Source organism: Geotrypetes seraphini, chromosome 1 (assembly GCF_902459505.1).
Source record: "Geotrypetes seraphini chromosome 1, aGeoSer1.1, whole genome shotgun sequence".
In the NCBI taxonomy this organism is placed as follows: Eukaryota; Metazoa; Chordata; class Amphibia; order Gymnophiona; family Dermophiidae; genus Geotrypetes; species Geotrypetes seraphini.
Window position 1 is genome coordinate 548,353,857 of NC_047084.1, and position 24,575 is coordinate 548,378,431.

At 42.9% G+C, this 24,575-nt stretch overlaps 1 protein-coding gene across 5 annotated transcripts in view; it reads right to left on the reverse strand.

The window, feature by feature from the left end:
* PAM (peptidylglycine alpha-amidating monooxygenase) overlaps positions 1-18,352 on the reverse strand; it is a 616,313-nt gene extending 597,961 nt beyond the window's left edge. For 2 of the 5 annotated variants that reach the window (XM_033929181.1, XM_033929180.1), the window contains exon 1: positions 18,070-18,351. The gene's annotated coding sequence lies outside the window, so the exon portion shown is untranslated. Of the gene's footprint in view, positions 1-18,069 lie in introns of all 5 variants that reach the window. The other 3 variants (XM_033929183.1, XM_033929182.1, XM_033929184.1) reach the window with 3 other exon arrangements.
* Between the last annotated feature and the right edge of the window lie 6,223 nt (positions 18,353-24,575).

The window sequence follows — 24,575 nt, forward strand, 5'->3', positions numbered from 1 at the left end:
CGCGGCTCTGTGCACTGTGTCAGTGAGGAAGAAGGAGTTGGCCCGAAGATAACACCAGGGGTAGCATAAAACGGCCAGGTGGGAGCAGGCCAGAAGGTAAGGCATAGCATGGAGGGAGGGAAACAACAAAGGTAGGGGGAATGATTTTATTTTTGAATTTAGTGATTGAATTGTGTCAATTTTGAGAATTTACATCTGCTGTCTGTATTTTGAAACTGTTCAGAAAGAAATGCAGGTGTTTCTTTTTCTATGGGGTTGTATTGCATGCAGAGTCTTGAAACTTAGGGTTTCTTTTGTATACAGTATATTAATACTTTTAGTTTGTGGTCCTGTATTTGCATAGGGGTTATGAATGAATGTTGAGAAGCATACAGTGTGCTTTGTGTAGTTTAATTTTGTGGTTAACCATTATGTGTTGTTATGTTGAAACAATTTTTTATTGATAACAACAACAGAGTCAAACAATCCAATATACAAGTTATTAAAAAAAAAAAAAAATTCAGCAAAGTAAGCATATACTTCAAGTCATAAAAATATTTCCTGTATAGTAACAGAGAAATTCGAGGAATGACAGACACCCCCTCCCTCCATAAGATTATATTGTGTGTACATATGAAAAATGAATGGAAAAAATAGTGTTACAATTAGTACTATTATGGGGGCAGGGTCTGGGGTGGAGATGGGTGGGGTCTGGCCCACGACTTAGCCCAGTGTTCTTCAACTGCCGGTCCACAAAATAATTCTTTTTTTCCCGCCGATCCATAGGTGTAAAAAGGTTAAAGAACACTGTCCTAAGGCCCCTGAAGGATCTGAAGATCCAGCATACAGTCCCTGGTTCCCCGTTCTTGAAGTGCTGCACCTTGAAAGGAGTCAGCAAGCTGGAAATCAGCATAAAGACCAGGATCAGGCAGATCAGAAACAATGGCTGAGACAAGGACATGCCCAGAGAAGCAACGCCACTGGGAGATGCAGCGGAAAAACGCCTGCTTTGAAAATGATTTTTTTTTCTGAGAAAGTCTCCGGCTCCTGGGGCGCATAGTCACTCTCTGATGATTTAACCATGCAATTCAGAGGCTGTGGAAGGACCACAGCCATGAACACTGAACTATAAACCATACCGAACCCCAAAAATAATGATGGCTGCCCCACCAGGCTAGCCGAGCATTTTGTCACCTGCTTGACCAGGAGAGAGGCTAAGTGTTGAGCTGCTGTCCCTCCAAGCTGCGCCACGTGGTAAGTGGCACAAGAACACTCCTAAAGTGCCTGATTTGTGCAATCCTGGTAAGAACTCACTGTGACCTGTTTGTGGATCTATGCTGAAGCCTGCCTCAGCTCTCTTAGAAACATAGAAACATAGAAAGATGACGGCAGAAAAGGGCTATAGCCCATCAAGTCTGCCCACACTATTTACCCACCCTCTTAAGTCTACTGACCCCCTGAAGTATAATTGTAATTATACTGTCACTCTACTGACCCGCTCATTCAAGTCCTAGTGACCCTATCCCTTGGCATGACCTCGTAGGGATCCCACATAGGTATCCCATTTGTTCTTGAAGTCTGGGATGCCTCGACCACCTGCACTGGAAGCTTGTTCCATTGCTCAATCACTCTCTCCGTGAAGAAGTACTTCCTGGCGTCTCCACGAAACTTCCCTCCCCTTCTCCAGTCCTCTTACAGTAGCTGGATTAGAGAATCACTGTCTCATGCTGAGAATGGCTCTGCAAAGCAGATCATCGGGCTGCCAGTCAGACTCCATGCTTGACTGCACCTAACAGCCTGCACTTAACCCCTACTTAATAGTAGGTGAGACAACTTCATGGACAGCCCTGAGGTCCAGAGAAACTAAGCAGGCTAACAGGTACCTACTGGGATTGGCCTGTCAGCTACATAGAAAAGCCTGGACATTGGTACGACGAGTGAGGTGATTAAATTTGCGGACGATACAAAGTTATTCAGAGTAGTGAAGACACAGGGGGATTGCGAAGATCTACAAAGTGACATAATCAAGCTCGAGAAATGGGCATCGACATGGCAAATGAGGTTCAACATGGATAAGTGCAAAGTGATGCATGTCGGTAACAAAAATCTCATGCAAGAATACAGGATGTCCGGGGCGGTACTTGAAGAGACCTCCTAGGAAAGAGACTTGGGAGTTCTGACCGACAAGTCAATGAAGCCGTCTGCACAATACGCTGCAGTGGCAAAAAGGGCGAACAGAATGATAAAGAAGGGGATCATGAACAGATCGGAGAAGGTTATCATGCCACTGTACCGGGCCATGAAGAAGGACATGGTACTACTCGAAAGGGTCCAGAGAAGAGCGATTAAAATGGTTAAGGGGCTGGAGGAGTTACCATACAGCGAGAGATTGGAGAAACTGGGACTCTTCTCCCTTGAAAAGAGGAGACATGATTGAAACATTCAAAATACTGAAGGGAATAGACTTAGTAGACAAAAACAGACTGTTCACACTCTCCAAGGTAGGGAGAATGAGAGGGCACTCTCTAAAGTTGTAAGGGGATAGATTCCATACAAACATAAGGAAGTTCTTCTTCACCCAGAGAGTGGTGGAGAGCTGGAACGCTCTTCCAGAGTCTGTTGTAGGGGAAAATACCCTCCAGGGTTTCAAGACTAAGCTGGACAAGTTCCTGCAAAACTGGGATGTACGCAGGTGATGCTGGACTCATTTAGAGCACTGGTCTTTGACCTGGGGGCCACCGCATGAGCGGACTGCTGGGCAAGATGGACCACTGGTCTGACCCAACAGTGGCAATTCTTATGTTCTGTGTGTTCTCAATGCAGGCAAAGCAACAGAAAAACGCTCAACAGAAGAATCCCAGAGAAAAAAGGACTATAAACACTGAATAAAACAATAAAATGTGAACAGAACAAACATACTCCTGCATGCCCGCTTGCCGAAGGATCAAACTGAAAGTGGAGCTAAGGAGCTCAGTGAAGTACAGAAGAGGCACAGAGAAAATCCGAACTGGATTCCTTCTGCAGATGGAACGCAGCCATGGGGATACTACCCACTGGTCTAGAACGTCTCACCTATTGCACTGGAAATCTGAACAGCTTTAACTGGTCAATATTATTGTTTACAGTATTAGGAAACTATTGCAGTATTAGGAAACTATTGCAGAAATATCAAACAATCTTGAGCTGTTCAAAATGTACATAGTAGAACTGGCTGCTTGTTGAAAGTTTGCTTTCCAAATACTATTTTTTTTATGTCAACATGTCCTGTTGGAACTCTTAATTTGGCAACACTCATTTGAGTGGCTGATTCATCTGGCTTTCATCGATGAAAGCAAAGCTGTTTATCTGTAACATATGTTTCTGGACAGCTGGATAAATTGGACACATTACTTCCCATCTCCCTGAGAGTTGATGCTAAGCTGTATATGAACTGGGTACTGCTGCAGGGATATGCAAGCTTAGATGTGCATTTTGGTAGTTTTCAGTTCTGAGTGAGTTACAACCATAGGGCATAATTACTGGCCTGTAATTTCCTACTTCCTCCTTACTTCCACTTTTGTGGTCAGGGACCACATCCATCTTTCTCCAGGCCTCTAGTACCACTCCCAACTCTAGTGACTCATTGATTGATCAAGGTACACAATCGTTGGTATAACCTTTTGTAGCCTAGTCGCTAATATTTTAATGTAAATCTTATGGTCTGTGCCTAACAATGAGACATAGGTTGTGAGGAATCTGCTAAAAGAGATCTCACCAGCCGCTGAATTACCAACTCACAAATCAATATAATCAGATGTTTCTGGTAGAGCGCAAAATTGGAGGTTACTCCTCCTACTGCAGTTTTCTTGGGCTTCTATATTATCTAATAAGTGCCTGATGATTTATACTCCTTAATAAAAGTATCCAAAGTGGTAATAGCGTCATAATGTTCATCTAGTTGGGTTTTTGTATCTGCTAATTGTTACCCAACTCCACAGGTCTGCCTGCCTTAATATCAGAATTAATGTCCTCTAAAAGCTGGTGAAATTCTGCCATCAGTTCTAGAAAAACTGATTCTGCGTTTAGATCTGATCCACTAGAATGGGAATGTTCCCAAATTGATCTAGCTTCCGCCGACACCATCCTGTCAAGAGACCCTGGACGATAAGCAAAATCCATCAATTCTTTACGGGTAAACTGTCCATTTTTCATAGCAATCTCATATGTATACTTTTCCATTTATAGTGCAGTTCATTCTCGGTAGGGATTCATAGGTTAAAAGGAGATTAAAGCCAATGATGTGCTGGGCTGTGCGGAGCTTAATGCTCAGATGACCATCTGGGTCAGTGACATCCCTTCCTCCCCCTTTTCATGCCTATGATCAAAATGTGGTTAATTTTCCTTCAATTAAGGGGGGTTTGCTACAAGATAAACCCTTTTCTGTCCTGATAAACTCTAACTCCTATCTTTTCTTTAGAAAAATGCTAAAGACTTACTTATTTGACAAATTCTTCTGAATGTGATTATAATACACTGTACTTGAACAGTCTCTTGATTGTTGTTAACTGCACTGAACTGAGAGATTACTGCGGTATATAAGTGAATTTGTTATGTTTTTCTTTATCAATCTGTATGTTTTGGACCCATCTTCCTACTGAAATTAGTTAAGAAATGTATTACTTTTTTTGCAAGGCTTTAAAAACAAAAACGGTCTAGAATTTGGCAGCTAAAATGCAATTTAAAAAAATGTAGGGTCTGCTAAAATCCAAGAAAGAGGAACACTGTAGAGAGTGAAATACTTCTGTGCACAAAAAGAAGAGTAGGACCTGGGAATGATCTGATGAACCTAAGGTGGCCGAAAAGGTGAGGGCAAAAGCCATAAAGATGCCTACATGCACAGGGAGAGGTATAGCCAATAGGTAAAAGGAGATGATAGTGCTTGTGTATAGAGCAAGTCTTTGGTGAGAGTTCATTTAGAGTACTGCATACAATTCTGGAGGCTGCACTTCAAAAAAATATAAGTAAACAGAATGGAGTCTGTTCAGAGGGCAGCAATTAAAATGGTCACTGGTCTTTACCATAAAGCAGTGGTCTCAAACTCGTGGCCCGGAGGCCACATGCGGCCCGCCAAGTACTATTTTGAGGCCCTCGGTATGTTTATCATAATCACAAAAGCAGTGGCGTACCAAGGCAGGGCGGGGGGGGGGGAGGTCCGCCCCGGTTGCACGCCTTGGGGGGGGGTGCACAGCCGGCCAGGTCCAGGTCCTCCTGCCCTACTGTGCAACTGGACCTGCACCTCAGCACCTTTTTCCTTTCCCCCGGTCCGCGCCGCTGCAGTCTTACCTCCCCGCTGTTGCTGCTAATCACCAACAAGTCTTCTTTCCGACGTCAATTCTGACGTCGGAGAGGACGTTCTGGGCCAGCCAATCACTGCCTGGCTGGCCTGGATCGTCCTCTCCGACGTCAGAATTGACGTCGGAAAGAAGACTTCTTGTTGGCGATTAGCAGCAGCAGCGGGGAGGTAAGACTGCAGCGGCGCGGAACGGGGGAAAGGAAGGAGAAAAGCGCTTTTTTTTTTCCGCAGCAGGGAGGGAAGGATGTAGGCAGGCAAGCTGGCTGGCTTTAGCGGGGCAGGGAGTGAGGGAGACAGGTAGGCAGGCAGGCTGGCTTTGGGGGTGGACAAAATCTGGAAGGCAGTGGGGGGACATAAGAAGGAGGCACTGGGGGCACTATGGACACAGGAAGGAGGCATTGGGGGCACTATGGACACAGGACGGAGGCACTGAGGGCACTATGGACACAGAACGGAGGCACTAAGGAAGGAGGGAGGGAATAGAAAGGGACAATTGTTGGGCCTGAGTGCAGAAAGAAAGAAAGGATACACAGTCAATTAATAGATGTCGTCTTCTGATGAAAAAAATAAATGGTCACGTTACCTCTGACTTACTTTCTCTGCAGCAGAGTTGGCAGCCGCGCTGAGGTTCAGGGAGGTCCCGCGATGACTCATCTGCCGGCTCTGCTCCGGAAGAAGTAAGTTACGTCGGAGAGGGTGGACCCAGCAGACGCAGTCATTGCGGGACTTTGCCACAACTCCCTGCGTCTGCCAGGTCCACCCCCTCCAATGTAACTTATTTCTTCCGGAGCAGAGCCAGCAGACGAGTCATCGCGGGACCTTCCAGCATGCGGCTGCCGAGTCTGCTCCAGAGTAAGTATGTCAGAGTGGGGTGGACTGGCAGTCAGCAGCTACAGTTATCGCAGGACCTTGCTGCATGAAGGGAGAGAAAGGAGCAGGACTGCTGGAATGGAAGAGTGGTGGAGGGAAAGAAAGGGGGCTGGGTGGTATGGAAGGGTGGTTCTGATGGAATTGATGTACACAGAAAGGGGAGAGAGAAAGGGAAGACATTGGATGGTAGTGGGGAGCCTATGCTGGATGGAAGTGCAGATGGGAGAGATAAGGGAGCAAATGCAGGAAGGAAATGGGAGGATAGAAAGAGGGGAGCAGATGCTGGATGGAAGTGGACAGAGAGAGGAGAAGGTACTAGATGGAAGGGTTGGAGAAAGAGGGTACATGATGGAAGGAGGGGATAAATAAAAGGAAGGCACATGATGGGGAGAAAAGGATTGAGTTAGGGAAACACTGGATGGGTGAGGGAAAGAGGTAGCAAGCTTTAGGTAGACAGTAAAAAAGAACATTGATGAGAGGGTAGTAAGAACATAATCTAGACAGATGCAGAAAATAAATTGAAAATGAGGGAAAAAAGGGAAAGGGATTGCAGAGGAGAGTTAAGGAGAGGAGCGAGATGCCAGACCAATGGGGGTGAAAGGAGAGATGGAAGGGGGAGGCATAGTTTCTGGAAGGGGCATAGAAGGAGAGAAGATGCCATATAGGGGAAGAGAGACGGCAGATAGTGGATGGAAGGAAGAGAGTTACAAGCAGATGAGGAAAGCAGAAAGCACAGAAGACAAAGGTAGAAAAAAAATTTCTATTTATTTATTGCTTTAGGAGACATGTGTCACTGTTTCTGTGGTGCATTGTATGCAGAGTCCAGCTTCTTGCTGGTTCAATTTAACCTCTGTCTATGTATTTCTATTTTATCCCCCCTTTTACAAAACTGTGGAGCGTACTTTAGCACCAGCCGTGGTGGTAGCAGCTCTGACGCTCAGAATTCTATGAGTGTCAGAGCTGTTACCTTCGTAGCTAAAATCCACACTACAGTTTTGTAAAAGAGGGAGGGGTTAGTTTGTGATTACATATTCCATACTAGGCGATGGTGTTTTCTGTGTTCTGTGTGTTCGAAAGACATGTTTTTTTGTTAGGATTGACTACAGGATTGATCTGTACTAGTCTGGCTTGTTTAGTTTTACAATGAGTGTATTGATGTTGTACTGCTCATTGCAGTATGTAAGATGCTGCCTTTTCCTAGGTACTCATGTGTGACGTGTGGATTGTTACTAAAAATCATGTTTTCATATAGATGGGGGGGTGTCAAAAAATGATGGGCCCCGGGTGTCACATATGCTAGGTACACCACTGCACAAAAGTAAAATAAAACAGTTTCTTGATCATATGTCTCTTTAGCTATAAATTACAATATTATTAAGACTTAGCCAAAAGGAAAGATTTATAAACTATAAAGATTTTTACCTCATGCAAAATTGTCATTTCTTAAATAAGACATTAACTATTCTTTTCTGAGGCCCTCCAAGTACCTACAAATCCAAAATGTGGCCCTGCAGAGGGTTTGAGTTTGAGACCACTGCCTTAAAGCATATGGTGACAGAATTAAAGATCTCAATATGTACTTTGGAACAATAGCAGGAGAGGGAAGATAATGATGAGACATTTGAATACCTCCATGACCTAAAAGCACAGGATATGGATCTTGAAAGGAAGCGTTTTAACAAAGAAGCAGCATGGGATGAAAGTGTAAGGGGACAGAAACAATGGAGGAGTAGCCTAATGGTTAGGGCAGCAGGCTGAGAACCTGGTTTGATTCTCATGGTAGCTCCTTGTTACTCTAGACAAATTATTTAACACTCCATTGCCCCAGGTTCAAAAAATTTACATTGTGAGCCCAGAAAAAGTACATGTATATATGTAAACTATTTTGATTGTACCACAGAAAAGCAGTATATTAAATTATTGGCATAGGTGAGGCATTTAAGGGAATACATTTTATCGGGTAAGTCTCTTATCTGTACTCTTCTCCTCTACTGCCAACTCCAGTGGAGGAGTGGTCTAGTGGTTAGAGCAGCTTCCTCAGCTCCCTGAGGTTATGAGAAGTTAATTCCTATTGCAGCTCCTTGTGAACCTAAGAATTCTCATACATCCAAATTCCTAACTTTTACAACAGACATCAATCTTATCCTATTTTTAATCCCACTCATAAAGCTGACCATACCATTAACATGATCCTCATCCCTTCTTCTTCAATATCAATCCCTTCTTCTTCAATATCATCATTCACCAATATACTCTCCTATGCCCTACCTTTTACTGACCATTCCTTGATTTCACTAAATCTCCAAAAGAAAACCAAAAAAATCCTAGAACAAACCTCTTACACATACAACACCAGAGACTTAAGCAAAATCACTCCCTCAGCTATAAAATAATCCTTCGTATGCACCCTCTGGAATACTACACAGACACTCATTGACACACCAGCCCCTATAAAACAACAACAGGTTGGAGCTAGATTAAAAAGAAAGCCATGGTTTACCCAGGAGCTAGCACTTTTATGCAAACAACTACGATCCCTTGAACATCGATGGAGATGTCATCGACTTTCTTCAGATTATAGCCTCTACTATACAAAAGCCATGGAATACAAACTCACCATACAAAAGGCAAAAAATGCCTACTATTCCAAACATCTCTCTAAAACACGCAATACATCTTCACTCTACTCTAATGTTCGTTCCCTAACCACCCAGCTCATTTTCAACTGCTCAAACCATCATCGCAAGATCTTGTAACTTTTTTTCGACCATAAAGTCACCCAGGTCCACAACGTCCTTGTCCAAACTCGTAATCCATCTCCATCCTCTCCCCAAGAAAACCGAACTTACTTATCATTCAGCACTTTATCAGATTTTACTATTCCCTCCACTGAAGATATTCACCGGAATATACAAACAATGAACAACCAACCCCTCAGACTCTATTACCCCCCTTTACTATCAAGATTTTTTTTTATATATTTGGACCTTTCATCCACACAATGATCAGCACCAGTCTCAATACCAGTGCTATCCCCAAACCATGGAAACTATCAATTGTATTTCCTAAACTCAAATCAACAAACCTACCTGAAGATCAATGCTCGAATTATCGACCTATAGCTAACCTCCCATTCATATCCAAAATTACAGAAAAAATAATCTTCAATAAGACTTCCACCATCCTCAAAAAAACAATTGCCTTCCATCCGAATCAAACCAGCTTCCACCAACACTACTCTACTGAACTTTCTTTAATCAGACTAAACACAGCCATCCACTACTACATTGACCATAGGAAATCAGTTTTACTAATCTCAGCTTTGACACAGTCGATCACAACCTTCTATTAAACAGACTTCAATCTACAGGTATTATAGGTAGAGCTCTGAATTGGTTCTCCTCTTTTTTTTCATGACCGCAAATTCAATGTATGTTTCAATAACTCCACTTCATCTAATACTCCTCAATGTTTTTCTATCTCCCCTTCTTACATTAGCTCAATCAATTAGATTCACCTGTTTCGCCACGCTGACAATATATAATTACTTCACTCCCTCAATCCAAACAATAAATCAGATATCTCCGATTTCAACTCCAAACTGATTCAAATGAATTCATGGCTTCAACAGAACATGTTATCATTAAATATCAACAAAAACTGTGTACTGTTTCCTGCCTCAGATAATGACCATCTAGCTGATCCTATCAAGATAGACTCCAATCCAGTTTAATTAGACACTAAGGTAAAAATTAGTGTTGCCCGATTCACGTCAGGAGCAGGATCACGGCAGAGAGAACGTGCCGCTGAGGACCACGGGCAGCTGCAGGGATCGCTATAACACCAGCGATTCTGCAGACTGCCCTATTAGCGTTAAGGAGGTAAGAGCGGAAAAGGTGCAGGGGGAGCAGTGTTCGTTCCTGGCGGGGGGGAGGAGAAAATGTGCCTTCGCAGCGGGGGGGGGGGGGGGAGCAGGCCTTCACGCGGGGAGGAATAGAGAAAGTGCCTTCCTTGGGGGAGAAGGCCTTCATGGGGGGGAACAGGGCTTTAGGGCAGGGAGGCAGGCCTGTGCAGAGGGAGGAGGAGGAAGAGTTCCTTTGCCGGTGGGGAGGCAGACCTGTGAAGAGGGAGGAGGAGAAAGGAGTAAGAGAGGGGAGGGGAGATGCCAGACCTGGGGTGAAGTGAAGGGAAGAGAGAGACCAAACCAAAAAGAGGGGGAGGAAAGCACAGGAGAGGTGCTGGGAGAGAGAGGGGGAGGGAGAGAGAAATGCAAGACCACAAGGGGAAGGGTACAAGAGGGACAGATACTGCTCCAAAGTAGGTGGGCAGGGTGCAGGATGGCAGGAGCCTGTACCTGGGGAAGGGGATTCAGGGGGTAAGGAAAAGAGAAAGAAGAAGCTGGATATGGGGAGAGATAAGATGCTGGGCATGGAGGGAGCATAGGAATAGGGATACAAGGAAGACACTACTGGAGAAGAGAATAGGGACACATACGAGAGATGCTGGATGAAAGGGTAGATGAGAAAAGGAGAGATGGTGGATCTGTGGATGGTAGGGTCCATCGCTGCAGCTGCGGGGGTTGGAAATGAAAAAAAGGAAAGATGCTAGACCTCCAGGGGAGGAAAGGGAAACAGAAGGGGAGGACAGAGATGGAAGATGGATGGTTAGCACGGAGAAAGAAGAAAGACAGAGAGCCTGATCAGAAGACAACCGGACCAACATGGGACCAACAAGATTTGAAAAATGACCAGACAATAAAAGGTAGGAAAAATAATTTTATGTTTTGTGATTACAATATGTCACACTTGAAATGTGTATCCTTCCAGAGCTGGTGTTGGACCGCAAACATGAGCTAGGATTTAATAGAGAAAGGAAAAGTATTTTTTGTTTATTTTGTTTACACCACAGGACAAGTGTGGGTAAGAGAGGGCAAAGAGAATGAAGAGGCTATAAAATAAACCCACCAGGATGTTTGGAAAAAACCACCCAATTGGGCAGGAAAATTGAATCGAATCATCAATTCAACAGGCTGAATCGAATCAATATTTTTTTTCCTGAATCGGGCAGCACTAGTAAAAATACTCTGACTCATTCTGGATCAAAACCTCTCTTTTCACAAGCAAATCAGTTCGGTAGTCAGTAAATGCTTCTACAAATTAAAACTCATCCGATCTCTTACATCACTTGACTCTCCCTCTCTAAACATTCTCAGCCTTAAGTAATATAAGTAACCTCCCCCGTCCTCCACATCTAATTATCACGTGGTGGAATTTTTTTTTCTCTTTTTTTTTTGTTCTTTTAACCTTTGTTTTTAAATATTTTTATTGATTGTAAAAACCATCTAGATAAATTTTGATGGACGGTATATGAAAGAAATAATAAACTTGGGATTCACTTAACACTTCATTGCCCCAGGTACAAAATAAGTACCTGTCTAAAATATGTAAATCACTTTGATTGTATAAACCACACAGAAAAGCAGTACAGTGGTACTTCGGAATCCAAACACCCCAGAACTCAAACAATTTGGAATCTGAACTATTTTTTTAATTAGATTTTGCCCCGGATTACGAATGCTGCTTTGGAATCTGAATTTATGGGAACTGCAAGCATTGCACAGCCCAAAGCTTCCCCTCTGATGCAGCTTCCTGTTTCCGCCTGGGCGGTTCGTGTCAGAGGGAAGCAGAAGAAGGCAGCTGGAGAGGCAGAAGAGAGCAGCTGGACCGCAGGCGGGTGAAGAAAATCACATGCGGTCTGCTCCGACCACCTTGCGCTACACCAATCAGGAGCTGCTTTGACACACAGCTCCTGATTGGTGTAACCCAACTTTCCTACAGGAAGAAGCGGTCGGAGCAGACCACGAATGATTGAGTCCGTGAACCGTGAATTTGCAGGGGAACACTGTAGTGAGAAAAAGAGCGTCTGTCTTGCTGCACCATATGCCTGGAACAGACTGCTTATGTTTGTGTTACTTGGCCCTCTGGTACGGTTGCAGAGTTTTGATTTGCAAATCTGAGACACTTGCTGTTTTGTGAGGTGGATATGCTGCTAGTCTGAAGTGTAGTTTGGAAGTGCAGACTGACAGGGGTTGTGTTTGGATTTTCCCCCGCAGTTACCCTGATGCAGCCTGTGGGCAAAACTTGGCCAGGTGCTTTACATTTATAAATCAGACTTCATTCCAGACTGATCTGCTTTTTGGTTTCGTCTGAAAGGAATATAATAGTACATTCTTTAAGTCACTTAAGGCTTAATATAAAAGCACTGCCAGGACTCAAACAGCACCAACCCATCCTATGAAAAGGTAGCACTGCAAATATTGCATCAGAATCTAAAACAGTGATTTTAAACCTTTTTCATCTCGTGACACACTAACAAGTACTCGTACAAAAATTGTCAAGGCACACCATTAGTTCTTTAAAGATATATATTTTATCATTTAGCAAATGATTATTAAGATTGTGCTTAAAAGTTCAATAGTTAAATGTTTAATCATTGTGTTATTTTTCTAGTTGAATATTTTGGCAACAGGGCAACAATACACTTAAACACAAATAACATGCATTCAGAAACAACAATTTTAAAACGTATACCTACCACCGTGCTGGTGGTGATCACATCCCTTCACTGCATCTGATCTGTAGGCCTAAAATCCTTTATAATAAACTTCCACCAGGCACGAATTTATAGAACTACCCCGTAATGATAAAGTAATGAGATCATACCACATGGATACAATCTAAATGTCACACAATTTTTACTATATAAGAATCTGGTTAAAATTTGTGATAAGAATTAGCAAACTGTCACAGGAACACACACCAAACCCAAGGACTCAGCCAGTTAACAATGTACAAGCAAATTAAAGTACATTTAATACTAAGGTTCCATTAACTTCCTCAAGGTATCTGGGTACACATAGGGAAATTTAGGTCTTTTTCTCACCTTTTTTCCTGTAGCAGTCAGTGGCACCAACAGCAGATGACAGATATTCAGAGAGCCTTCTCACTAACATTTCCCACCAATCCAGAAGTGGTTAGTCAGAGTGAAGACTCAGGGGTTAGCGCTAGCAAACCATCTGAATTGCTGCCCTCCACTGCCAACCGCAGTGGGGAGACAGCAATTCAGCAATTTTATAATCAACTTAGGCATAAGCGGAACATACGTTTTCATAAGAAATCTTATAATGCCAGGTTGCTTGCTGGGGACCGGAGAGGAGTGACATAAGCTCCTGCAGCACACCTGGGGAGTAGCCATGGCATACTGGCTGAAAAACACTTCCCTAGAACAGTAGCACATCTATTGGAACAACAGAATAAGACAGATTACTAAAGATTCCTACACTGAAATTACCAGTATGTGCTAGCAGAATCACTCACTATAGTCACACATACAATACACAAAATACAAAGCTATCATACCTTAAGTAAGACCTTAGCAGCTAATTGAAGCTGCAGGTTTAATTTTCTTAGATAATGGACTTAGGGGAGAGTGTGGCGCTGTGGTTAAATCTACAGCCTCAGCAACCTAAGGTTGTGGGTTCAAACCCACGCTGCTCCTTGTGACCCTGGGCAAGTCACGTAATCTCCCCATTGCCCCAGGTACATTGCTGGGACAGATAAGAAAAAATGCTTGAATACCTGAATAATTCATGCAAATCGTTTTGAGCTCCTTTGGGAAAATGGTATAGAAAATTGAATAAATAAATATCAGTATAGCTTTTCTCTCTGCCTGGACTCCCAAGACCTGCTTCCTAAAAATCTATTCAACACACTTTTGCCATCAGCCAACTTATTACTTCCAAGTGACTCCTCCTCCTAGAAATCCTGATTCCAGCACCTTATTAAGGAGCATCTATCTCAGAGATTCTTACCCCAGGGCGTACGCATACCATTGTACGCATACCAGGGGGTACACGGCGCAGTAAGTCTCCCACCCTCCTTCTACTGTTGCATATCTCACTTTTATCACCATTGTCTTCTCTCCCCAGCTCTCCCAGACTAGCAGTGGCAGTTCACTGTGGTTTTAACTTCCCCACACAGCTGCTGCTAGCATTACTTTAGCAATTCCATCATGCAGCCTTGGGGCCTTTGCTAGGCCGGCCTGCCTCTGACGATGCAACTCCCTCTTTCCTCTGAGGCTGCCGGCCTAGCAAAGGCCCTGAGGCTGCCTGATGGAATTCCTAAAGTAACGCTAGCAGCAGCTGTGTGGGGAAGTTAAAAGAACAGTGAGCTTTTGCTAGGGCAGGTGTCAACAACCTGTGACTTGCGAGCCACATGCGGATCTTCTTGCATATGGCTGCAGCTCTCCAGGCCCTGACCCTTTAATCTCCCTCCCAATCCCATGATCCCCCCACGGCCTACCAAGGTATCTGTTGGTCCAGCAGGTGACTTTGTGGCAGGAGCGCGGCCCTCATGCTCCTGCCTCTTTGTAGCTGCCTTCTAAAAGAGCTGCTGTGACCTATCACAGCTGCTCACGACATTTCCTGTAGTACTGCAAGCTGCTATGAGAGATCGCGGCAGGCATTTTAGGAGGCAGGAGCAAGAGGGCCGCGCTCCTGCCACAAACACTCCCTCTACATCAGGGCTGCCCAAGTCTGATCCTCGAGATCCACTGGCAGGCCAGGTTTTCTGGATATCCACAATGAACATGCATGAGAGAGATTTGCATACCAAGAAGGCAGTGCAGGCAAATCTCTCTCATGCAGAAAACCTGGCCTGCCAGTAGATCTCGAGGACCGGACTTGGGCAGCCCTGCTCTACACCATCAGGTACCTTGGTAGGCCCAGGGGAGGGATCCTGGGGTTGGGAGGAAGATTAAAGGGTCGGAGCCTGGAGAGAACCTTGGGTATGTGGTGGGGGAGGGGCAGGGGAGGAAGGGATGAGAGGTGCAGAGACCTGCAAAGGGTTGGAGGGGAGAGAAGCTACACCTTGCAGCTCTTTGTAAATCTTGGGTCAAACATTTTGGATAAATTGGTTCTTTGCTGTATAAAGGTTGCCGACCCCTGTGCTAGGTGGACGAAGAGGTACTGCTGGACATGGAGAAATGACAGGGAAAGGTGCTACTGGACAGGGGAAGAGGGAAGGGAGAAGAGGTGTGTGTGGCGCAGTGGTTGGATCTACAGCTTCAGCACCCTGGGGTTGTGGGTTCAAACCCCGCGCTGCTCCTTGTGACCCTGGGCAAGTCACTTAATCCTCCATAGCCCCAGGTACGTTAGATAGATTGTGAGCCCACCGGGACAGAGAGGGAAAATGCTTGAGTACCTGATTGTAAAAAACCGCTTAGATAACCTTGATAGGCGGTATATAAAATCCTAATAAACTTGAAACTTGAGGTACTAATGGACCTGGCAGGAGGGGAAGGGAAAGGTGCTGCTGGATTTGAAGGAGAGGGGGAGGCCTCAAACCCGATGGGAAGGAAGAAAGGAAGGAAAAATACTGCAGGAGGGTTGAGAGTGGTGAGAGGGAGAAATGGACATGGCATTGAGGGGATAGTGAGATGGTGCAGAGAGAGCATATTAGTTGCGAGTCGAATTGGGGGGGGAGGAGGAAAGGAAAGATGTCACATTTGAGGGAAGGGGTGAGGAGAGAGAGAGAGAGAGAGAGAGAGAAAGCATGCAGGAGGCAGAAAGTATTGGACATAGAGAGACAGAGAGAGAGATGTTGGATGGGGAGGGCAGAAAGAAGGGAAGGAGAGATGTCACACTCAGAAGAAGGGAGAGAGAGCATAGAGTGAAAAGTTGGACTCATAGAAGGAGAGAGAGATATGGTCTGGGGGAGGGAATGAGGGAATGAGTAATTGGCACTAGAAGAACCACTATCTTTTCTATCTTGGGACCCCAGCTTTGGAACAAACTTCCCAATTTTTGCGAGCTGAAACTTCTTTAGAATAATTTAAAAGTAAATTAAAAAGCTATCTTTATAAAGATGCATATGAAACCTAGATCTGATAATCTCGTCAATCTTCTATCATCATTTTAGATCAAGTCTCTCATATGGAAAAAAAACCCAAAACAATAACAAACCAGTTACTTTCAGACCAAGTTTCTGTAAAACCTTTTAAAATCCCTCCTGAAGTTGTGCCTTCCCAAATGTCTTTTTTTTTTTTGTTATTTTATTTTTAACAAATGTAATTTATCCCTCTATTCCTTATGTATCGCCATAGATAAGAGTGTATGTTTTTATTGTTTAAATGATTGTTATCTGTCACCCCAAAGTTATCATTGTTAAACGCATTGAATGTTTTGATATTGCGTTCAAATCAAAATTTTAATAAACTTGAAACTTCATCTGTGCTCCACTACCCATGCACACCAGAATGGCCGCTGATATGACCTTATTTTATTTATTTATTTATTCAATTTTCTATACCATTCTCCCAGGGGAGCTCAGAACGGTTTTATATGAATTTATTCAGGTACTCAAGCATTTTTCCCTGTCTATCCCGGTGGGCTCTTCTCTAACTCCTCAGTTGCTAATTTCTCTATCTCAATTCTTCCGCTCTCTGACCATCATCTGATAACCTTCATGACTTGACAGCCTCCCTCCCCACCGTCCCCCACCATGACCAATCCTCACAAATACATTCAGGAATCTTCAGGCTATTGACCCATGCGCTCTCTCCACCACTATCTCCTCCCTTCTCTCAAACATTATGCTATGCAAACCTATCAATGCAGCAGTCTCTTCTTATAATACCACGCTCTCCTCTGCCCTTGATACCCTTGTTCCTTCCATTTCACGTCCTGGCTGACCTCTAAGATCCGCTACTTATGTTCCTGCACCTGATCTGCATAACGGCACTAATTACAATCCCGCACTCACTTCAAATTCTTGCTGATCTCCTTCTACACTATCCTTTCGCTTGCAAAACAAGACTACTACACCTGTTTGACTGATTCTCTTGGATCCAACCCTCAACGTCTCTTTGCCATGCACAACTCTCTATTCAAAATACCCTCACCTCAGATTCCTCCTTCACTTTCTCTCCAGATCATGAGCAAGTACTTCCACAAAAAGGTTAACAAGGTTAAGCTATGACTACTACTACTTCTATTTATTATTTCTATAGCACTACCAGATGCACGCAGCGCTGTACATTAAACACACAAGAGACAAGAGCTTACAGTCTAATTATGATAGACACACAGGGTGGATCAATATACGTTGCTCATAAAGGGAAATACAAAATAATAAAAATAATAATAATAACTTTATTCTTCTATACCGCCATAATCTTGCGACTTCTAGGCGGTTTACATTGAAGAGAACTGGACAATCAGCGAGTTACAATATGTAGAATAGTCAGTGAAATTATAGTAAGTAGAAACTTAAAAGAAATGCAGCGAATTACAATGTACAGTTTGTTAAGGCATGAAGAGGTAGAGAGGTAGGGGCTACTGAGGCAGTGGGTGAGAGGTGCCTGGAAAGGAACAGGTGGTGAGTTTGGAGGAGAAAAGAAAATATGCAGTTTCCTCCTCCATGTTTTCAGAGAAGGAAGAAAAGGGGCATGGGTTGGCGGAGGGTCAGAGGGGTGGACGGAAGGGAGAAGCAGAGAACTCATGGATGTCTTAAATCTAAATCTTCCCCTATGTTCCTGCTGGCTGGGGGCAGTGTAGTGTGCTCACTAGACCCAGCATGCAAAAACAGTGTTCATATAACTCATACATCTGTCACCTGAAACAATTTGATAGGACTCTGCTGCTTTAACTTGAGTGCAATGAATCAAGTGGCTGAAAGAATAGATCAGGATCTTTCTTATCCCATGCTTTTCTTTAGCAACGGAGCATAAAGTGGTTTTTAATCAGTTGAAAATGTTTACAGATTTGTATATGCGTAATTTAAATATGCAAATAAAGATTCAATACAAATTAACTCTCAAAACAAACATACCTTTTGTTTGCCTTGTATTATGGTCAAGTTCCAAAACAGAGGGTAGCGTTTCCAGAGGTCCCGATTTTGAAATAGTGTCCCTGCTCAGCAGCACCGATTAAAATCAGCACCTTTTAGGTACACAACTTGTTTCTTCCATAGCTTTTCTGTGCAACATCTTCTAGACCTCTTCCAGGGTTACTTTACTGTGATTATCTTCTTGCCGCACTCTGACCTCAGTTGCTCTGTTCTTCGAAGTTTTCCTTCTCCTCCTTTAACACGCAGGCCCCTCCCCCTCATGCTGTGTTTTTGTTTTTTCTTTTCTGTCACTGGTGCTCTTCTTAAAAATGCTCCCCCCACCTTAGTAGGGAACTAACTTTCTTCTTCCCGGTTGCAACCTGGTTTGTTATGCAGTGACACCAGCTACGGTGTTAATTTAACCCTTCCTATTTGCAACGGGATTGATACCTTTGTCCCAGTTTTATCTCTTGCTGGTGGTACAGAAAACGAACAGAAGTCTGTTGAGGTTTGTTTTAACTATTCTCTATCCTGAAATAACAAGTATTTTACTCTATCCAGCTATGCTGAGGTAAGAAAAAACCAAAAACTCTTTTATGACATGTAGTGCTGTGTTGTAAAATAAATTTTAAAAAAGGTGTAGGTGATGCTTTACTTGGAAAGGGGGACGACATGTTATAAAAATACAAGACAAACAGAAGACGAGTTTTCTGAAACTTCATTTGTATTGCACTCTTATTTGCATATTTAAATTATGTCATAGGGGGAAATACTGTACTTGAGTACATGAATATAAACCACATAGGCTATAAGTGGTGTATAAATAATAAATAAAAAATGCATATATAATCTGTAAACATTTTTTAAACTTTTTATTTACCAAATAGCACAGTATCGTATGATAATGCCAGATTTCTACAAACAATAATAAATTATTACTCATAATGACTGGTGTTGCCATTCAACAAATTACGTATAATTGGAAAGATTGGAGTAGATTAAATTATAATTTCTGGTGGAATTCTGTATGTCATGTTTATAAAATGGAGAGATTTATTGCAATACAGCGGGGATGTTTCAGGAAATTTCAAGATGTGTGGGAGCCATTGACAAAATATTGTATTGTTTAGATGAAATTGTTTCCCTTAAATTTACAAGTTCAATAGTGAGGGGGTGGGGGGGTTATTTTACTATTACATATTCTATAAGATATTTGATAATATGGTAGGGAAGGGGGGGTGATAAGAGTTTATGTTTTGTACCAATGATGATTATTAAGTGATGTATTTATTGTTAATTTGTTTGAACATATGTCACACTTATTGTAAGTTTGAAAATGAATAAAGAATTTAAAAAAAAAACAAAAACTTTTAATTTAATTTTCAAAAGAAAACCAGTGTTATAATAAGCTAGGGAGAAAAACACAACAGAAATGATTTCTTACAGAGGAGAATAGGAACACTGAGCTTTGGGAATAGCGCAGAGCATTCAGCATACCAGCCTGTGCTAAAAAAACAAAAAACGCTTCTGCAGTTTTGTAAAAAAGGGGGGGGGAGTATATTCATTTACAAGTTCTATAGTGGAAAGTTGTCTGGGATCCGTTGCACACTTCAATGTCCCAGATTTTAAAATAAAAAATCTGGTAACAATACCAGAGGACCAAGCATTACATGCACATTTATTTTGTACATCACTGGGTTGGAACATTTCTTCATGTTATTGGTTTTTCTTACCTCTGCATAACTGAACAGTGTGATATGCTTGTCATTTCAGGGATAGAGAATAGTTAAAGCAAACCTCAGCAGCCTTTCCAATCTTTTTCTGTGCTGCCAGTGAGAGATATAACTGGGACTGGTGTCTGTCCTGTTGCAAGGATGGACAATGAGGCTGCTACCTAGAAATGGTGCCACTACATAACAAAGAATGCTGTAACCCAGAACAATGGTCTAGATTCACTAAGCCCATGAATCTGATCCAATCCGTGGCCAGGGTACTGATTCATGAAGTGCCTTCATGCAAATGGGGTGATCGTAATCATGCCCCCAACCGACTGCACAGATCATTGAACAGCGATCCTAATGCATGCGCAGACCATCTTCTTTGCCTACAGATGGTCTGCACATGCTTACAGAGCTTTGGATTTGGTTTTTTTTGTTTTTTTTTTACTTTTATTCGTCTTTTTCAAAAGTTTCAAACTTGTTCCTGTTACTTTGCGAGAACATGGTTTTAACCTGCTTTAAACCTGCGGGTTAAAACCATGGGCTCGCACTGCAGGGAAGGGCAGACGAGTCGGGGCAGAGAGCAGTGTGGCAAGTTGAGGCAGAGAGCAAGGCGGTGAGAGGAGAGTTGGAGCAGAGAGCATGGTGGTGAGAGGTGAGTCAGGGCAGAGACCATGGCAGCAAGAGGAGAGTCAGGGCAGAGAGCAGGGCAGTCGGAAAGGACCTGAGCAACTGGTCCTCAGCGGTTGCTTATTCTTTGACTGGCCAGCCCAATTGGTGTTCCTCATTTTTTTAGTGAATCGCTGCTAACTACATTTGCATGTGCAGATTGGATCGGAGGTTGATCGGCACCAAGGTTAGTGAATCAGGTCGGAACAATCGGGTTTCAAACTGGTCGGGACACAATCGGTGTCCTTAATGAATCTAGCCCTTAAACTTTTTGTCAATGGTGTTCTACTTAAGTGTCCCCTTCTTATTAGCATCTTAACAGGGAACTAACATTGGGCTAGATTCACTAAGGACACCGATTGTTCCCTGACCCGATTCACTAACCTTGGTGCTGATCAACCTCTGATCCGCACATGCAAATGAGGGGGAGCAGCATGCAAATGTAGGCAGGCAGCGATTTACTTAAAAAATGAGGAACACCGACTGGGCTGGCCGATCAATAAATAAAGCGACTGCTAAGGACCAGTCGCTCAGGTCCTTTCTGACTTCCCTGCTCGCTGCCCCGACTCGCCATCCTACTCGCTGCCCCGACTCTCCTCCCCTTCCCCGCAGTGCAAGCCCGTGGTTTAAAGCAGGTTAAAGCCACGGGCTCACAAAGTAAAAAAGTTTTAAAAAACAACCAAAGCTCTGTAAGCATGCACAGACCATCTACAGGCAAAGAAGATGGGCTGCACATGAGTGGGGAACCGATCATGCGGTTGGTTGGGGTGTGATTATAATCACCCCCATTTGCATGAGGGCACTTTGTGAATCAGTCCCCCGGCCACGGAACGGAGATTGCTCACGGATCAGATCGGATCTGTGGCCTTAGTCAATCTAGCCCTAAGAAAGAAAACAGTGTGAATGGGAGGAACCCATGTGATAGAGGAGAAAGAAAACTACAGAGAACAGAGGAGCTGCAATCAAAGAGTGTGGCAAGATTTCCATGGTATAAGCCCGGAGGGGAGCTGAAAGAGGCAGCAAATTGGGGACAGGAGGTAATTGTATTTCATGGTGCCAGGGACACTACTTCAAAATTAGGGACAAGTTCCAATAATTTGGGATGTCTGGCAACCCTATCCTGGTTCCCCATCAATAACACAAGGAAAACAGCCATACAACATAAACCATATTACACCCCCAAAGTTAAAATCAGCTCTCCCGCACTATAATAAATAAAAACAAGAGCCAGAGATCCTGTTTAAATGAATAAAGAACTATATTTCCTCCACTTTAAAGAAATTGTAGAATCCACCAACTCAGAGCAGCTAGTTTTTAGGTCACAATCCTACCCGATTTAGATAGTTCAAGTGGGGAAAGTTGCTGATACAGTCCCAGAGAGAATCCCAAAACCAAGAGCTAAAGTCCAAAGAGCAGACAAGGAGAGTGATTCCCCAGTCACAGAAACATAATACAGCATCTGTATAACTTTATGGTTTATGGCTTGTTAGTCATGATACTCCACCTGCCACAGCAAAACCAATCAAAGCAGTTTATTATGAAACTTAAGTAGAGGGAGGCATGAAACTACAAAATGTAGATAAGAAAGAAAATAGGAAAGCAAGTATTCAATCCAGCAGGAGGGGTCAGTAGCTATCATCCTTTGCCTTCTCCAGTTATATCAGGGCTGGCTTTCATAGGAACAAGAGTCAGCAGAGACCTAGAGAGCTAGAGCTGAGGAAGCATATAATAGGCTTTATACCATGTCAACTGCAAGAAAACACAAGTGCTCCAACCAGTACCTCCAGTCACTGATTCTGCTCACACACCACAACTGGACTGCTAGGCCCTGTCCCTATTCTACTGGCTTCACCCTCTCTAACAGTGCTTCCACCTTGTCTGTGAGATCTACCCTGCTGTGCTGGCTGTGCTCTCACTCGCGTTCTCTCTCTCTCTCCCTTCCTCCACCCCTTCCGTTTTGCCTGAGTGCTTCCCTCTTCCCTACAAGCCATGGAGTGCAATGTCATGTAATGTTTCTCTTGATGTAAGCTGCATGCTTGCCAGTTATAACTCTGGTCAGAGGTGCAGGAAGGTTCTTGAGCAAGACTTTTTAAATGGCATGGTAGGTAGTGCCCTTTGCACCTGACGTCTCCCAGTAATCCTTGTTTATAAATAGCAACCAGGCAGCTGCTGCCTTGTTCTTTTGCAGAGCATGCACAACTTGGTTCTTGCTATTGTCTCCCTTAGCAGATTTGTGAGAAGACTCTAATCTACATCTAAAATAATATTTGACAAGTTCAGCAAGAGAAGTGGGAACTCTGTCGCACCTTTCAGGGGCACTGCCTCTATGCTACCTCTTGAGGTCAGGTGCAGACAGGTAACAAAGGCTAGTCAGAAAGGGTCAGCAAACCTGTACACTCAAGTAAAGCTGGAGCCAATAAAGCTTAGATTATACTGTAGCTTACGGTTTTTCCAATCTCTCTCTTCTTATTCTTTTCTACATGTTTTAATGATTCAGGGAACAAAGCTGATCGCTACAATGCCATGTTCAGGGCTCATGAAATATACATGCATATACATTATTTGTTTACTTTCACCTTTCTTCATCAACCCTTCATCTATTCTTTCATTTAAAGGCTTATATGAACCTCAGACCGACACTATACCAGCAGTCTGGGATATTTAACTATAAAAAAATCCAGATGAAGCATTTATATATATTTCATAGATGTACAGTGGTGCCTCACACAACGAACTTAATTCGTTCCAGGAGCAAGTTTGTTATGCGAAAAGTTCGTTATGTGAAACACGTTTTCCCATAACAATACATGTTAAAAAAAATAATTCGTTCTGCAGCATAAAATATGCTAAGATGACATAAAAAAAGATAAATTTGTCAAAATGGTGAAAATGGTGGTCTTGCTGAGGCCAAACTCTTTGACGAGGTCACACTGTTTTACCCCACATTCACTCCTTCTAATTATTTCCCGTTTCATTTCAACAGAAATCACCTTCCTGCTTTTTTTAGAAGCCATGATATATAAAAAATATTGAGTTTATCTTAAAAGGACGACTGTATACAGTGAGAGAGGGCAGTTAAGCGCAGTGACTAACGACTGCCTGCAGTGCCTGCGCGGAAGGATGCAATACATCGGCAGCTCGGGCGACTTCGTTGTGTGAAACGAAGTTCGTTGTGTGAAGTTCGTTGTGTGAAACGAAGTTCGTTGTGTGAATCAAGACATGAAGTTCGTTGTGTGCAGCGTTCGTTGTGCGAGGCGTTCGTTATGCGAGGCACCACTGTACCTAGCTTTTCTTTGTTTCCTTCACTCTTATTGGTTCTGTCATTTTATTAATTTTTTTTTTTGGGGGGGGGAATGATGCACAGAAGGGATCTCCTGTGATTGAGTAAGTATAACAGAATTCCACTTTTTGATTTCTTTATTGGTAAGATTCCTGAGAGAAGAACAAACCTTAAATTTGAGTCATGGCTTCAGATACCATTTTACAAATCATTTTAACTGCTAGCCCAGAAAAGATGTCAGCATAATTTGAAAACAAAAAACAGATTCAGTTTCCACATACTGCTTAAAAGTATGGATGAAACAGCAAAAGTAGGAAATACTTATTGATGATTAATTTAGGACAGTAAAGTCCTCCTTGCAGTTTTATATTTCCATTCATTCAGAAATGGGGTTGGTATATAGCCTTTACGTGTTGCCTTTCGTAGGTCTGCCCCCAGTTCTTACACCCTTACTCCACCTAATCCAAACTATTTTTATCTAAAAAGGTATTTTAATAATAATAATAACAGTTTATATACCGCAATACCGTGAAGTTCTATGCGGTTTACAAAGATTAAGCAAAGGAACAAATTGATTGACTTTAAGAGGGGAGGAAGAAAGAGGGTTAATAGGACAGGAAATTTTACTCTTCTTTGACTAATCAGGTTATTCATATTTGGAATTCAGTTCTTTTAGGGATATATCAGATTAATTCCTAATCCTTATTTTGGAAAATTTTAAAGGCATACCCTTTTTTAAAAAAATATTTTGGTTAATTTTGTAACCTGTTGATTTTATTCTGTATTCTCCATTGAATGTTCAGTTAATGCTGTAATCAGCATTGAACCTTGTAGTATATGTG